At 40.2% G+C, this 15,272-nt stretch overlaps 1 protein-coding gene across 2 annotated transcripts in view; it reads right to left on the minus strand.

The window, feature by feature from the left end:
- Window positions 1-15,272, minus strand: part of MAP3K1 (mitogen-activated protein kinase kinase kinase 1) — a 75,194-nt gene that overhangs the window by 39,937 nt on the left and 19,985 nt on the right. The window lies entirely within an intron of this gene.

Raw genomic sequence — 15,272 nt, forward strand, 5'->3', positions numbered from 1 at the left:
TTCTGTTCAAGACTATTTGATGATTAAAAGAAACCTTTCTTGATCACAAACATTCATAGGAATAGTCAAATGAATTTGATAAGACTGCCTTGCAGGTTTTATCAAAGTAAAATAAATCTTATAAAATTGACATATGAGCATTTTGGATGGACTTCAACAGCCTCCAAAGTTACTGACACATTTAAGGTAAGTTACTGACACATTTAAGGTAAAACTATCAAGGCTAGACTTTCAGGTAGACAAGTTCGTGCTATTGTGCTTCAGTGGTGTCTGATTCTTGCAACTCCATGGACTGTAGCCCGCCAGGCTCCTCTGTCCATGGGATGTCCCAGGCAAAAATACTGGAGTGAATTGCCATTTCCTTCTCCAGGGGATCTTCCTAGATGAATAAATGATATCATACTAACAGGGCTATGTTTCTTGTGGCTGAGAACCCAGATAAACAAAGAAAAATATACAATGCAAAGTGATTGTCTAAATCTTTTCTTAATATCTACCCAGGCCAAGAAAAATATAAAGCAGCAATGTAAAAACTTGGTTAAGATGTTTCCTTGGGGCATCCATGTCTCTCAGAAATGTAGCTAGTGGATTCCATTAAAAGCCACTACATCCAAGTTATTAATGTACCACAAACAAATCAATTTAATCTGTATTACTGATGTCATCACTCAATAATGGAACAAAGATGTTCTATCAAAATCTAGAAAAAATAATCATTCTTCCTTCTAAACGTGCTAATAGATAAGTATAAAAATCATCCAATGTAAGTATGAAACTAATTAGGTATACTTTATCAAATCAGGGGTATAATAGAAGATAATAATCATATGTACTGACAAGTGTGTAGCTGACCAGTAAATGTCAGAAAATGTCAAACTGCAATAGAAATTAAAACTTGATAGAGGAAAAGATAATTCAGATAGCTCATATATACAGCAAAATTCAAGGGGGAAGCAGCTATGTAGAGAAAATCAAGGATATGCAATGACTATTAAAATTGACAAGAATTTTAAAGAAAAAGGAAATAATATGAATAAAGTCAGTAATCAAATTAGGTTGGTAAGGAAAGTAAAATCCTAGAAGATTCAGCAATTTGAAATTTTTAAAAAAGCATTATTTTTAAAGAAGCAGTCAAGGAGAAAAATCAGAGAAGGTGAGGGCAGGTTTCTTTTCAAGTTAACACCCCTCCTGTGTGGGCAGAAAAGAAAACAAAACTGACTGAAGTGAAACCAGTATGTTGTCAGTTCTGTAATGTCTTAAGATTCAACTTCGATGAAATTCACTGACTTGTCTCAAATTATGAACTGAAATTTGATGATGATATTTATGCAGACAAGTGAAAACTGTAAAAACGGTCAGGACTGAACAGAAATGAGTTTCGTGGTTTTGTAAAATTCATCGTCTCACAAAATATACGAATATCTTAGTAACAGAAAAACAGTGAGTGTGGTTCTGTTACCATGACAGACAAAACAAAATGGACTGACAAGTCACTAGCTGTCACTGCAATATTTATGACTTAAGCTTAATATTGTACAGAAATACTTTCCTTTTGTACTCATCAGAGGAACCACTTCTGTAACAAACTTTATAAACACTATAACACTGTTCTTCTATCCACCTTCCCACGGGTCAGAGTCACACTAGTCCTCTCACTCATGAACTCAGAAAATCTACAGGTTTAATGCAAACTACTTAAGAGCCAGTGTTTACAGTGGGCGTTTAAGAAAAGTATGGTTCCATTTCTCATCTGCTCCTTTCTGACAAAAACCCATGAAAGCTTCAAATACTTTTCACTCTGTGAGCTTGTATTCTTTTAATATTCAGTGCTAAAAATTCCACTGTTTATTCCTTCCTCTGTTGTGTCCTTGATAACTGACGAAGAAACTTCAGAAACTGTTAAAAAAAAAAACAACAAACAAACTGGGATGTGTGAGCATCCTCTTCCTTAGTATTTGAATATACATCAGTAAGCAAGGAAAAGGATGCTAATTTTTTACAGTATTTTGCTAAATGTGTATTTCCTTTCAAGAATTCCCCTTTCAGGCTACTTGACAAGTCTAGGGTTGGGAATGTGTAAAAGACAACTGATGCATAAATGTAAGTGAGCTTTTAGAGAAGTATATTAGAAATCCCTACATACCACTACTATGGGGCAGCTTTCAGCAAAGCCGCGTCCTGTCCTCCACGAGGGCCCTGGTACACAATCCATGGCACAAGGCGGGCATTCCTGGGAGAAGATGGCTGCTCCTTCGCCATTTTGGTTTTCATCAAAAAGATCCCAAGTTAGTGTTATGGTGAGCTCCTAAGTATGTTTCTCTGGAACATTCTCCAATGGGTGAATTTTTTTTTTTTTTTACTAAGCCAATTATCTTGAAAGAAATGCAACCACTTCGGTTTGAATATTCTAAAAGATCAAATGAACAAAACTAACAGTTGAGAAAGTGGCATGTTACCGCCCATTTTCTCTTTCACAGTTTAAGAAAAGTAGAGTTAAAAGTGTAACATGAGCTACTGTTGTTGTTGAGTCGCTAAGTTGTGTCCAACTCTTTTGCGACTCCATAGACAGTAGCCCGCCAGGCTCCTCTGTCGATGGGATTTTCCAGGCAGGAATATTGGGGTGGGTTGTCATTTCCTTGAATACCTTCTGTATTAATAAAAAAACCTTCGGTTGTTTTTAATGTTCCCAGATTAACGGAGAAGGCATACAGTGTGAAGTAGAGCACAAAGCCCTCTTACAGCCTGTGCTAGGAGAATGATCTCTTTCAAACCCCATGGAACAGCTAGTACTATTTCTATAATACTTCTTTCTAGCTGGTGGAAAGGCACGTTAACTGGGATGCTCAGAATGAGGAAAAATGACTTCCTGACAAATGTCGCTTTTCTTCTCTATGCTTTTAATGCTAGAAAACCATTCTGTTCAATGAATGTTGGCACGCCTACTATGTGTAAGCTCTGAACTAGGCAACAGATACAAAGTGGGATAAAGAAAAAAGACAGGATCTCCATCCCTCTAGGCGCTTAGTCTAGCAGAACAGAGAAAACATGCCAGCATTGCTACAATAGGAGTATTCTAATAGAACATAAATAGTTGCAAGGATGGAGTGGATCTCCATCCTTAATTTTTTCTAGCAGAGTCCTGGAAAGCCCTACAGAGGAGGTGATGCCTGAATAGCTTTTAAGGAAAGAAAAGGACTAGCAGGCATGAAGCTGATGAAGGTTAAAAGATTTTCTTGACAAAAGAAACAGCTTTGGTGAAAATAATGTCTGACAGGATACTAAACAATTCATCATTCTGTTTAGGAAACACTAGATAAAGTTAAACATGTTCATTTAAAGACAAGTTCATCATACTTTTTCATGAAGAAAAAAAAAAAAGGAAGGTAACAGTATTTCGTACACTAATGTGGCACAGAAGTCCTTATAAGCAAAACACCTTTGACAGAGTAGCGGTCCTTAGATTATACTGTGAGAAATCTGTACAGGATCATCTCTATACCCTTTCTGGCTCAAATTAGTCAACAGGTCTAAGAAGAAAAATACAGACAAGAAATTAATACCAGTTAATACTGTTTCAGTGGTGGCTTTTCAAGCTATCATAAAATTCCGCAACTGTCTTCAGTGAAAGTAAGCCTCCAAAAATCAAAATATGGGCCATAAGATTATTTGACAGCCAGCCAGAGATGAGTAAACCCACCTGGTATGAACTCATCCTAAGAGCAGTGGACGTCAGACACTGAAATCTGGCCTAGTCTAACCTCTAGCAGAGGCCAGTGTGTTAGTCACTTAGTTGTGCCCGACTCTGCAACCCCACGAACCCCAGGCTCCCCTGTCCATTGAATTCTCTAGGCAAGAATACTGGAGTGGGTTGCCATTTACTACTTCAGGGCATCTTCCTGACCGAGTGATTGAACACAGGTCTCCTGCATTGCAGAGGCCAGAGTCTGTCACTAAGATCTACACCAGGCCCATTCTATTCACTCTGCTTAAGATTTAAGCCTGGAGAGAAGACAAAGAAGATCAGCCAAAAAAAAAAAAAAAAAATCCCTGACAAGCCATTTACTTTAAAAATCTCTATATGCCTAGAGGAAAACCCCAGAACTTGAAATAAAGAAGGGGCCTGGGGAATGGCCCTCACTTCTTGCAAACCCCTGGAGCTCTGGCATTGTGGAAGCACTCACATGTCTTCAGCACTGATGACAGTGCTTCTGGCAGTGACTGGTGGGAAGCAGGTCATGGGAGAAGCAGAGGCAGTGAGACCAGTGTGGCTGAAGGAGGCAGTGCTATCCAGACACTATCATTGCTGTTTTTCAGTCGCTCAGATGTGTCCAACTCTTTGCGACCCCATGGACTGCAGCATGCCAGGCTTCCCTGTCCATCACCAACTCCCAGAGCTTGCTCAAACTCATGTCCACTGAGTCGGTGACACCATCCAACCATCTCGTCTTCTGTCATCCCCTTCTCCTCCTCCCTTCAATCTTTCCCAGCATCAGGGTCTTTTCTAATGAGTCAGCTCTTCACATCAGGTGGCCAAAGTATTGGAGCTTCAACTTCAGCTTCAGCATCAGTCCTTCCAATGAATATTCAGGACTGATTTCCTTTAGGATGGACTGGTTTGATCTCTCTGCTGTCCAAGGGACTCTCAAGAGTCTTCTCCAACACCACAATTCAAAAGCATCAATTCTTCAACACTCAGCCTTCTTTATGGTCCAACTCTCACATCTGTACATGACTACTGGAAAAACTACAGCTTAGATTGGACTGACCTTTGCTGGCAAAGTAATGTCTCTGCTTTTCAATATGCTGTCTAGGTTTGTCAGAGCTTTTCTTCCAAGGAGCAAGCGTCTTTTAATTTCACGGCTGCAGTCACCATCTGCAGTGATTTTGGAGCCCAAGAAAATAAAGTCTGTCACTGTTTCCACTGTTTCCCCATCTATTTGCTACGAAGTGATGGGACCAGATGCCATGATCTTAGTTTCCTAAATGCTGAATTTTAAGCCAGCGTTTTCACTCTCCTCTTTCACCTTCATCAAGAGGCTTTTTAGTTCCTCTTCACCTTCTGCTATAAGGGTGGTGTCATCTGCATATCTGAGGTTGTTGATATTTCTCCCAGCTATCTTGATTAAAGCTTGTGCTTCATCCAGCCCAGCATTTTGCATGATGTACTCTGCATGTAAGTTAAATAAGCAGAGTGACAATATACAGCCTTGATGAACTCCTTTCTCAGTTTGGAACCAGTCTGTTGCTCCATGTCATCCAGAGATGGCTACAGGGAACTGACCACATTCATTCACTAGTACATGCCAGGTCCTCACTGGGGAGTTTAGAAACTATGGGTGTGTCTATTAGGGGCACTGATGGGGCAACAGCCACCCAAACCAGTAAAATCTCAGTTGTATACTCAGCAAAATCAAAAGGGCTTCTTATTCGAAGGAGATGACATAATGTGACGTACACGTCCCTAGGATAGGGGAGATAAAGTTGTACCACAAATGTCATCAAGACATATGGCTTGGGGATCAGTGATGAGAGTTCTGGAGCTAGAAGGCCTGGGTTAAAATCTAAGGTCTGACACCGACTAGCTGGATGGCTTTGGCCCAAGTTATTTAACCTCTCTGAACCTCAACTTCCTCACCATAAAAAGAATAATAATACCTACCATAGGATTAAACAGGTTTACAGGTAAAGTGCTCAAAAGCAAGTTCACCCCCCTAATTCCCTTCCAGTAATTTCTTTTCTCTGTATAATGGAGATAATAGCCAATATTTCTGATGTACTTCCTGTGTACCTTTCACTGTTTCAAACCCTTTGTATATAGTTCTCATCTCACAGTTTTAAAAAGAATGAACAAGGAAGAAGCACTTAAAATGGCATCAAATATATGGTGAGCACACAATGAATAACCTACAACTGCTCCCATCCTCACCACTGATTACCCTGCTGCTGTTCTCCACGGAGCCCCTCGTCCGTACTGGGTACTGTGCAAGGTACAGGGGCTCCGTGAAATCGCTCACAAAGCTACGGGGTAAGACAGTGCCCCACTGCGCAAACAGAGAAACTCTGCCAGGAAGATTAAGTCAGTCTGACTAAGAATCCACGGTAAGTGGGAATTCTGAGTTTCCAAACCAGGCTTCTCCCGCTTTGAGGCCCTGGGCTCTTCCTTCTGGTCTATGCTACTTCACAGTTTCCCTTAACAATATGTTAGTTGGAAAGCAGATAAAAATAGCAAAAATAAAACTATTTTTTCTGGATTCAGGAGGTAACAACGCTGATTAGAGATATCTGGGATGTGAAGACTGCTAACAGGCTACAGTGGCCCATTACCTCTGGGGAGCAAGGAGGGAGGGGGTAAGAAGACAAAGGAGGCTCCGGCTGTGTCTAAAGCACACTCATTTCTTTAACAACCAACTGTGGCAAAAATGATAAAATATTAGCATTTATTATATACAGGTAAAAATTTTATGGCTGTTCATTATATTATTCTCTGATATTTTCCCTCTGCATGGCTGAAATACTTCCTTAAAAATAAACATGTGCTACTGTGTGGAAGTAGCACTTTCTCTACAATGTGGAAGGTTTCATGGAACCAGTGAAAAATAACAGGATTGAAAAGTCATAACTAGGCCATTAACAGCGACAGAATCTTAAGTAATCCCCAACCTTTCGGGAATTCAAGAATTTACCAAATCAGATCAGACTACAAGATGATATTTCAGGGACACCCAGAATGAACACAATTCATTTATTAATTGCTGTTGCTGTTTAGTGGCTAAGTCGTATCCAACTCTTTTGGGACCCCATGGACCACAGCTTGCCAGGCTTCTCTGTTCACGGGATTTCCCAGGCAAGAAGACTGGAGCTGCTACTTCCTTCGCCACAGGATCTTCCCGACCCAGGAATTGAACCCACATCTCCTGTTTGACAGGCGGATTCTTTACCGCTGAACCCTCTGGGAAGATATCATTCATTAAGGCTACAATGGGAATGCCACAGTTCTGCAAGGGAGACAGAATATCAAAAAATACATAGCTCAACAGGACCCACAGACTCTGTTAATTCTGGAGGGTACCTTCCAATAGTTTATTTGCATAAAATATTCTTTGTACATCTATAATTCAGTGCCTCCTGGTGTTTTAAAATGTGAGAATCCTTTCTCAACATTACCTAAATTACCATAGAACAAATGTGGATCTATAGACTCTGTGAAAACTCAGGCTGGAAATTACTAAAACTTTTAGACTCAGTTTCCCTAATAGTCACTATGGTAAAATCAATTCAAGTCTAATTAGTGAAAAGGGTGAGTATTATGTACAAGGGACTCTATTAGAGCTCTCTCAGAAAGCTAAAACAACTGTCAGGAGAAACAGTGAAGAAAGGAGAGCCCACAGAACATGGATTTTTATTTTTTTAAACACTGAAAACATTAACTTTCCTAGTGTTTTTTTTTTTTTTTTTTAAAGAAAAGAACCACAACTTTCTCCTCCTTAAAAGAAACATAATCATTCTGCAGATTTAAGTGCTTCAAGTCAAAAAGCTGTAAAGCAGGAGCCAGAAATGAGAAATGAAGCATGGTGGCTTTCTGGCCACACCTCAGCTTCAGCTGTGACAGCGTCCCAATCTGTATTCTAACTCCCCCAGTCCATAGCTCTCTGCAGCCACCAAGCCTGCTCTTCCCATAATGCAGTCACTGCAATTTATTTACTTATTTATTTTACTTTTAAGATCTACTCTCTTAGATGCAATTTATTCTTTAAAGTGAAAAAAAAAAAAGGTGATTCATCTTTGGTGAATTACATTTGATATTTAGGACATAAGCTTGACATATTTGGATTAGACAACTTAAAACATTTTATATGGAATGATACCTTACACTGTAACTTCGGGAGACAGTTAGGGTGAGGGACAGAAAGGCCTGGTGTGCTGCAGTCCACAGGGTCGCAAAGAATCGCACACGACTGGGCAACTGAACAACAACTTTAACTATATACTTTTTTGTTTTTGACCTCAGGATTTTAACACAAAATATCATCCCTCGGCGGGCTGTATTATTAATCTGTCTACATCAGCAAGTATAAATCAATTTAGCATAAAGTTCACCTCCTTTAAAAAAAAATCACTCCCTACTTGCACAGTCCAGTAAACAAGTGGAAAAGCTGGAGACAGTTGATACCTAGCAATGAATTAAGCCAATACACCACAAATGTGCCAATAAACTTCAAATAATGACCATATAAATTCCCAAATGAAGTCTTTTACTTCTCATACTGGTGTGTCTGCTTGTGTTCATGTTCTCAACCTTTCATAGATAAGAACTACCAAAAAGCACCACGTGGTTTACTCTGAATCCAGTGTTTGGGATTTGTAACTTCAGGAATCTCCCCAAGTGACCTATGGGCCAAGTTATGATCAGTCTCTGTACTAACATCCCCAAGGAGACTGAGTTCTCCCCAGTAGATCCTGGCCAATGCCATATGTTCCTCAATCCTTTTCAATTACTCCTGGGAATAATTCCTATTCCCTGAATGTCCACACACACGTCTTAAAACAAACACAAACCCTTTCAGCTAGAGAAAACATTAAAATAATGGGAAGGTTTTGAAACTTGCAAAGTGCTGAATCATGCTTATATTTAAGTCTTGTTTCTGCAACTGGTTTTGGAGGCTCAAACTCCCTCTAAGAAAACTAGCCACCCTAGTTAATCCACTAGAAGACTGGATCAAGAGTGAATCTAACTGCTTTCTTCACTGTCAAAAATTATTGCAATTAATTATAGCACACAGTTGGAGAAACCAAAGATTCAAAGGGAAACAGAACACTCTAGGAATAGAATGAGAGAAGATAAAATCTTCATTCAATAGGTGGCACTGTTTGCTTAAAAATGTAACAGGCAATTATTAAAAATATCATCTGCCCACTAATAATTTGAAGGAGAAGGCACATTAATTCCAATATCCTGTCCCAAATATGGTCTGAATCATTACATTCTGTCTACCAAAATAATGTCTTCTCATTTCAATGGACTGTAGGTGTTCACAAATATGCTTATTTCTTTTCATTGCACCAAAAGCTACAATTCAGAAGAACCAAAGAACTGTGTTTATTTTAAACTGGCAGGTTGTGATGTAAGATTTAGCCTGATATATGATTCAAAACACATTCTTCCTAACCATTTTCTGATTTTAAAGAACTTCATTATAAAAGAATAATCTGAATGGAAACAGGGAAAAACTATACTTGTAATATATAAACTGTATTATTGGTTTTGTTTTAAAACATGGCAGTCTTTCATAAGCATGTATGTGAATATTCTTTTTAACTAAAATAACTGACAAAATTCATTATCACTCCAGCTGATACTCAATCTCAAATTTTTAAGTTGAAAAATAGAAACAATGCTGACAATTGATAAAATGTGACTTTAACCTAGTATACAGAAGCAGCAAAAAACAGAGTTAGCCTAATTTTTCTTAATTAGAAGATTAGAAAACTTCTTTAGGTATATCCTGTTCCCACATTATTTCTCAAATTCTATCTAGGATCACCCCTTCCTTGAAGAAACTATCCCAGAAGCCGCCTTCAGCTTTCTCCACTGGTCACAGCACCTTTAACTCAGTGGACAAGGGGGTGTCCTTCCTCTGTCCCAACTCAGCAAATAGCACTCTGCTATAATGGCTTCTTGCCTGTCTGACTGCAAAATCCTTGAGGGCAGAAATGAGTCTTAACTTTATGTTCCTTGCCCTAGCAGAAAGCTTGGCATATAGCAGATACTCAATAATATGTGCTGAATAAAGGAACAGATTGATCTTTCCCCTCGGGCTGTGTTTCACTTCAGGGCAAGGCCTCTGTCTTATTCATCCTCCACTCTAACAATACTGACTCTGCAATGCCTTTTACTCGTGCGTGGCAGGCTGAAGACAGCAACACCTCTCCAATATGAGTCTATAGGCCAGAAAGATCTCTAAGATATAAATAAGCTTCACTGGGGCCTTTGTGTAAACCAAGTCCCCATCACTAGTTTTACGGACGCTACAGAAAGAAGAGTTGGGAATACCAGTTGTAGTAAGAGTGACAGATTTCATCCCCAGTAAAACAGAGATAGTCAGCTTCTTTAAGCCAAAAACCATGAGCCTAGAACATCTGCACTTCAGTGGAAAACACTTTCCATAACTTGAGAACTTGTCTATGTCTCTAACTTGGTTAATGCCTACTGATATTCCTGCAGTTAACAAGAAGAAAAAGGTTGAAGAAAACCTCAAAAAGTTTTGTGCCTGGGAGGGAAGAGGCAGAAGTCACGAGACTCTGCCCTACACTAGGAAGCAACCTGAATGGAGAAAGCGGACTAGATGAGGACCTCAATGAACGGGGTGTCTCTGGGGAAGGGACCGCGCTCGAACCCCAAATCGAGACTCCTTAAACCTGGATTCTCCTAGCTTGGGCGGGGGGTATGGCTGGCAGGATGCCACAGCCTAACTATGAAGAATAAGAGCAGCTACTTCTAGAATGTCAATTTTATTCCAACATTTGGGAGAGGGGATGCAGTGACAGTTTGAGGTAAAAATATAAATACAACTAAAACATAAAATTCAAACGAATTAAGGTAAACTATGAGTGTAGGGACTTCAATCAATTTTGTTCAGTGCTCCATGCAAGCATTCCCAGAGTGGTAGGCTGTGTACCATGCTCCCGGGTCCTTTCTCTTCAACAGAAGTCTGCCGAACGAATGCTTGCCAATTAGCGACAGCAGCTCTTCTCAACAACCTTCCCATCACAATTTGACAATCACAATATATATGGTGAAACTTCAAAAATCTGTTTAGGGGACATAATTAATCAATGGTACAACCACTAGCCACATATAAGTACCAAGTCACCCTCTACCTGAAGCAAAGATAAACTGTGTGACTGCCCAAGTATTAGCTATGTTGCTACCATTTTCCATCCAAGAATGTCTGTTGGTTATGCAAGATAAGAAGCAGCATTTACAAGGATATGTCTAAATATGTCCTAAACTATTTTATAAAAAGAAATCATTTTAAAACTTTGATATTTTATTATTACCAACAGAGTACGCTGGATTACCTCCCTAGTACTAACCACCACACCCATGCCTTCAACACCAAAATCTGACTGGCTACCAGTCAGGGACACATGCTGCCCAAGCTAAAAGGGGGCCTGGAGAGTATTTCTATGAGGTAACTGCGAGTGACAATTAGGAAGAGCGTGGAGTGATGCAAGAGCCACCTGGAAGGCTTGGACAGAAAGCAAATCTTCGGAACCTTTGGGGCAGGAAGGTCACTTACGTGTTCATGTCATCCTAAGGGAAGGCCACAAAGCATGAAAAAAGTGCAACTAGAAACCATGAAATGGATTCCAGGATTACTTACAACCGTATTTTTGTGAAGACATATGGGGGCAGGGATTTTTGTCTTTTTCCATCACTGCTATATTCCTAGTGTAGCCAATTCTTAAAAAACTTGTCAGGTGGATAAATGTTTCTTTACACCCTGAGAAATATTAATTTAAACACAGAGAAAACTCCTACCAACGTATTTCGTAACTATGGCAAATTTAATCATGGACTGGCTTTCCAGTCACTATGCAGTCAAGCATCCTCCAAGCCCCCTCCCTGAGAAAATGTCAGTATTTCAGGAAAGAACACTCACTGCTTTAACAAGAAACTTCCCTTCTTTGCTCCACCATCTTCAGCCTATAAGCATTCTCCCTTCTTCCTGCCTTAAAATAAAACCCAACCCAGCCCACCCCAAAATGCTTCCCTGCTTTCGCAAATCCTTGGGGCTCCTGCCTCTCCCCTCCTCTGGCTTCTCAAGAGGAGCCTGTGCTTCCTCACAGCCCTGTCATCCCTTAGGGAAGTTCAGCAGCTCTGATGCCCAATACCCACTACAACTGCAGGCCTGGGGACGGTGGCAGCGGCCCTTGCATCCCGCCCCGAGGCACTGCAGCTGATGACCGTCTTCTCCTTGGATAAAATCCTCTGCTCTGCTTCTCGGGTATCATCTCTCCTGCAGGATCTTCTCTGCTCCCTTCCAGGAAATCCTGGCACTCCTCAGAGGGAGGGATCTGAGCTAGAATTCCCCACTGTCCTTTCAGTGACATGGAGATGGGCCTGCGCCTACTTATCAAGAAATTAAAATGTTCTCAGCCACTGTGAGATTCTGAGAAACTCAAGACTGAGCTAAGCAAAGGTACCATTAATGAGAAACACTATGAGAAGCCAGGAAACTTCAATCCCAGAGGCAGAATTACTATCAATGTAATAAGAAATATAAAGCTAAGCATAGTTTACTTCCTACAAGTTGTTTTCTTAAAGGCTGTATATAAATATAATACACATAATAACATTTTCAGGTGTCTCACACTGAGTCATTCTTGACTTTTTGGAGAAGATGTCAACACAAGTTTTTAGTAAGAGGGCTTTCTTAAGTGCAATAGTATTTCTCTCGTCTTTCTTCTTCACTGCCTACATCATTTGTACCCTAAAAGGACGATCAGTAGGCAGCATTCATGGAGTTGTCCAATATCCAGTGAGTACATGGAAATGGTCAAACTCAGGCAGAACCTACGGCTACTCAGTTTTCTCAAAGAGCTTCTCATGAAACTAGCTACTGGTAATCAACAACTAGCTAGACAACACAACAAAATTACCTTGTTACCTACCCAGCTCTTAGCTGGGGATAGCTGAGTTCCTAGAACAGCAGTATACGTGTGGTATATCAGTAAACATCACTGAGTTTGGAATGATAGTCTAAGTTTCCACAAGCAGCACATGCATAAGACTTCTGGGACAGCAAACATATCACTTTTGTTACTTAAGAAAACAAAATAATGGAACATTAGAGACGCAGTTAAAGGCAAAGATATTTATCTTGCCTTAAAGGAGATTTCAGTTTTACCTGAGTGACCTTTCTATAGTTAAACTCAAAGATAATCTCCTTTGTTTGCTGGGGAGATTACTGAATTCTCTCAGAGCCACTAAGCTCTTTTAATCATAGAAGACGATGCCTGCTGAAGACGAAATATTGATAGGCAAGCATTCATTGATCTAAATTACCAGTAGAGAACAAACATCAGTAAGAGAAAAAAATGAACTTAAGTCCATTTAAGCATAACTCTCTATTGGATGCTGGCCTTAGAAACTGGTATCTTTACTCAAATTAGTAAACAGGCACAACCAACAATCAAAACACACCAATTAAAAGTAGGCCAAAGTCTAAATTGAGCTTTAATTTAAAACCACTGGAAATGAAAACTAGCTATTATTTTCATGACTCATTTATAAAGAGCTCTAATAGCTATGTTCAGCTGTAAAGAAATAAATCTCAAGTGCCTGAGCTACCCAAGGCAGCTCCCTCCAAGCACGCACTGGGACGCGCAGGTGTGAGCCTGGGAGAAGGCCAGAGGAGGGGGTGTGTGTTCTACCAGAGCAGAGGGTCCGGAGTTTTCACTTCGCTTGGTTTCTGAGGAGTCCCACCAGCTGTAAAATGGGAGCAGGGCCGGTTCACAGGGTGAGGAGGGAACCGTGTGCAGGCACGCTGCAAAGCCTCCACGAGTGTCCGCACCGACTGTGCACTCCAGGCACATCTCCCGCTCTGCTGGCAAAGGTTTGCGCATGAACAAGTCCAACCACATTTGCACCCTGAGCCTACTCTTTTTTCCGGCACAGTCAACACACTGAAGTCTAAATTTGTGTTTACAACCGGCCTTATTTTATAAGAATGTCTCGTAACAACAAAAAATGTTAAAGAAATATTTCACTGATGCTTCTTGCATATTTTGAAAGACCTAAACAGAATTTAAAATATCATCATTAGGTATGATTTTTTTACTTCAGTAAAAGCCAAGACAGGAAAACGAATAATGGATAATGAAATGTATTCTCTGATGTAACTCAAACTCATCTCCTGATTTTCAAGAAATAGTAAAATACGCATAAAAGATCATCATAAGGTTAAAGAGCCATCTTGGAGTCAAACTGCCAGGGTGCACACCCGGCTTCAGCACCCACTAGCTGCCAAGTCACCTCATCTCTCAGGGTCTCTGTTTTCTCATCTGTAAAATCAGAATAAAAACTGCTCTTACTTTACAAGGATAGGACTAGGCTTAAAATCAGACAAGCTATATAATGCACCAGTGTACCTCCTCAGAGGAAATTAACTACTATCACTACTTCCAGTAAGACAAGCACAGCAGGAGAAAGCAGCTAACCAAGGATGGACTAAGGTCAGCTAGGCATGGGTACCCCAGCCCCACACTATACCGCAGAGCTCAACCTCCTGACAATAATGGGACCTCTCTAATGCCACTCCGAGTCAGAGCTTGTACTTTTGAGTTCTAATACACTGTGACCATAAATTCTAGTAATTTTTACCCTTTGAAAGTATTTTCAGATCCCACCATCTCATTTGATCTTCTCAAATTCTGGTAGTAGGAAAGGTATCATTATTTCCAGTTCGGAGATGAAGCCAGTCAAATTCAAAGCAGTTAAATAACTTAATGTCCTACAGAAGTGGTAAGAGAGCCCTGGGGACAGGACTGATGAGCCTGAGTCCACCAACACTGAGTCCACCCCAATAAGCAGCTGGAAAGCAGGTTAAATACCTTTAAACTCAAGACAGCTGGCGATTCCCTATCCCATAGCTAAAAGAGGAAAAGAAGCAATCAAGTATGTCCACAAGGAACTCTTGAATTTGAACTGCAATTTGAGTAGGCTTTTCATTTTAACTGAGACAGTAAAGAAAACTAAAGTTTTGTTATCAGAATAATTTTGGTTTTTAAAGTATTATCCACACTATTTCATTTTCAGGTAGTGCAACTTGACTCAAGAGCTCAAAGAAGAATTCTCATGGAATTTATTTCTAATTTTTTATTAGTCCTACACAAGCAATCACAGATATATCTTGAAATAGACTAGAATGTTCATAAGGTTCTTACAGTAAGTTACAAATCAGAGGTTAAAAATATTTTAGGCCAAGGTCTTCTGTGGTCCATCTTCCTCTCTCAGAATCTACCTACCTTGGGAAAAAACCTGATCAAGTTTCACAGCTCACTGGTTCTAGAGATCGATTCTGGCCACCAACACCACAACCAGCCCTTCCTGCTCTCTCCCATTCCTGAGCTGGTCTCCTAAAAACAACCTCGTGGCTGCTTCTATGCTTCAGCAGGCAGGAACAGTTCAACATCCTTTTGTTGTTTTTGTTGTTGCTGCTGTGTGTTTAGCTGGTTTCCCTGGTGGTGCAGTGGTAAAAAATCCACCC

Source organism: Dama dama, chromosome 25, assembly GCF_033118175.1.
Source record: "Dama dama isolate Ldn47 chromosome 25, ASM3311817v1, whole genome shotgun sequence".
Lineage (NCBI taxonomy): Eukaryota > Metazoa > Chordata > Mammalia > Artiodactyla > Cervidae > Dama > Dama dama.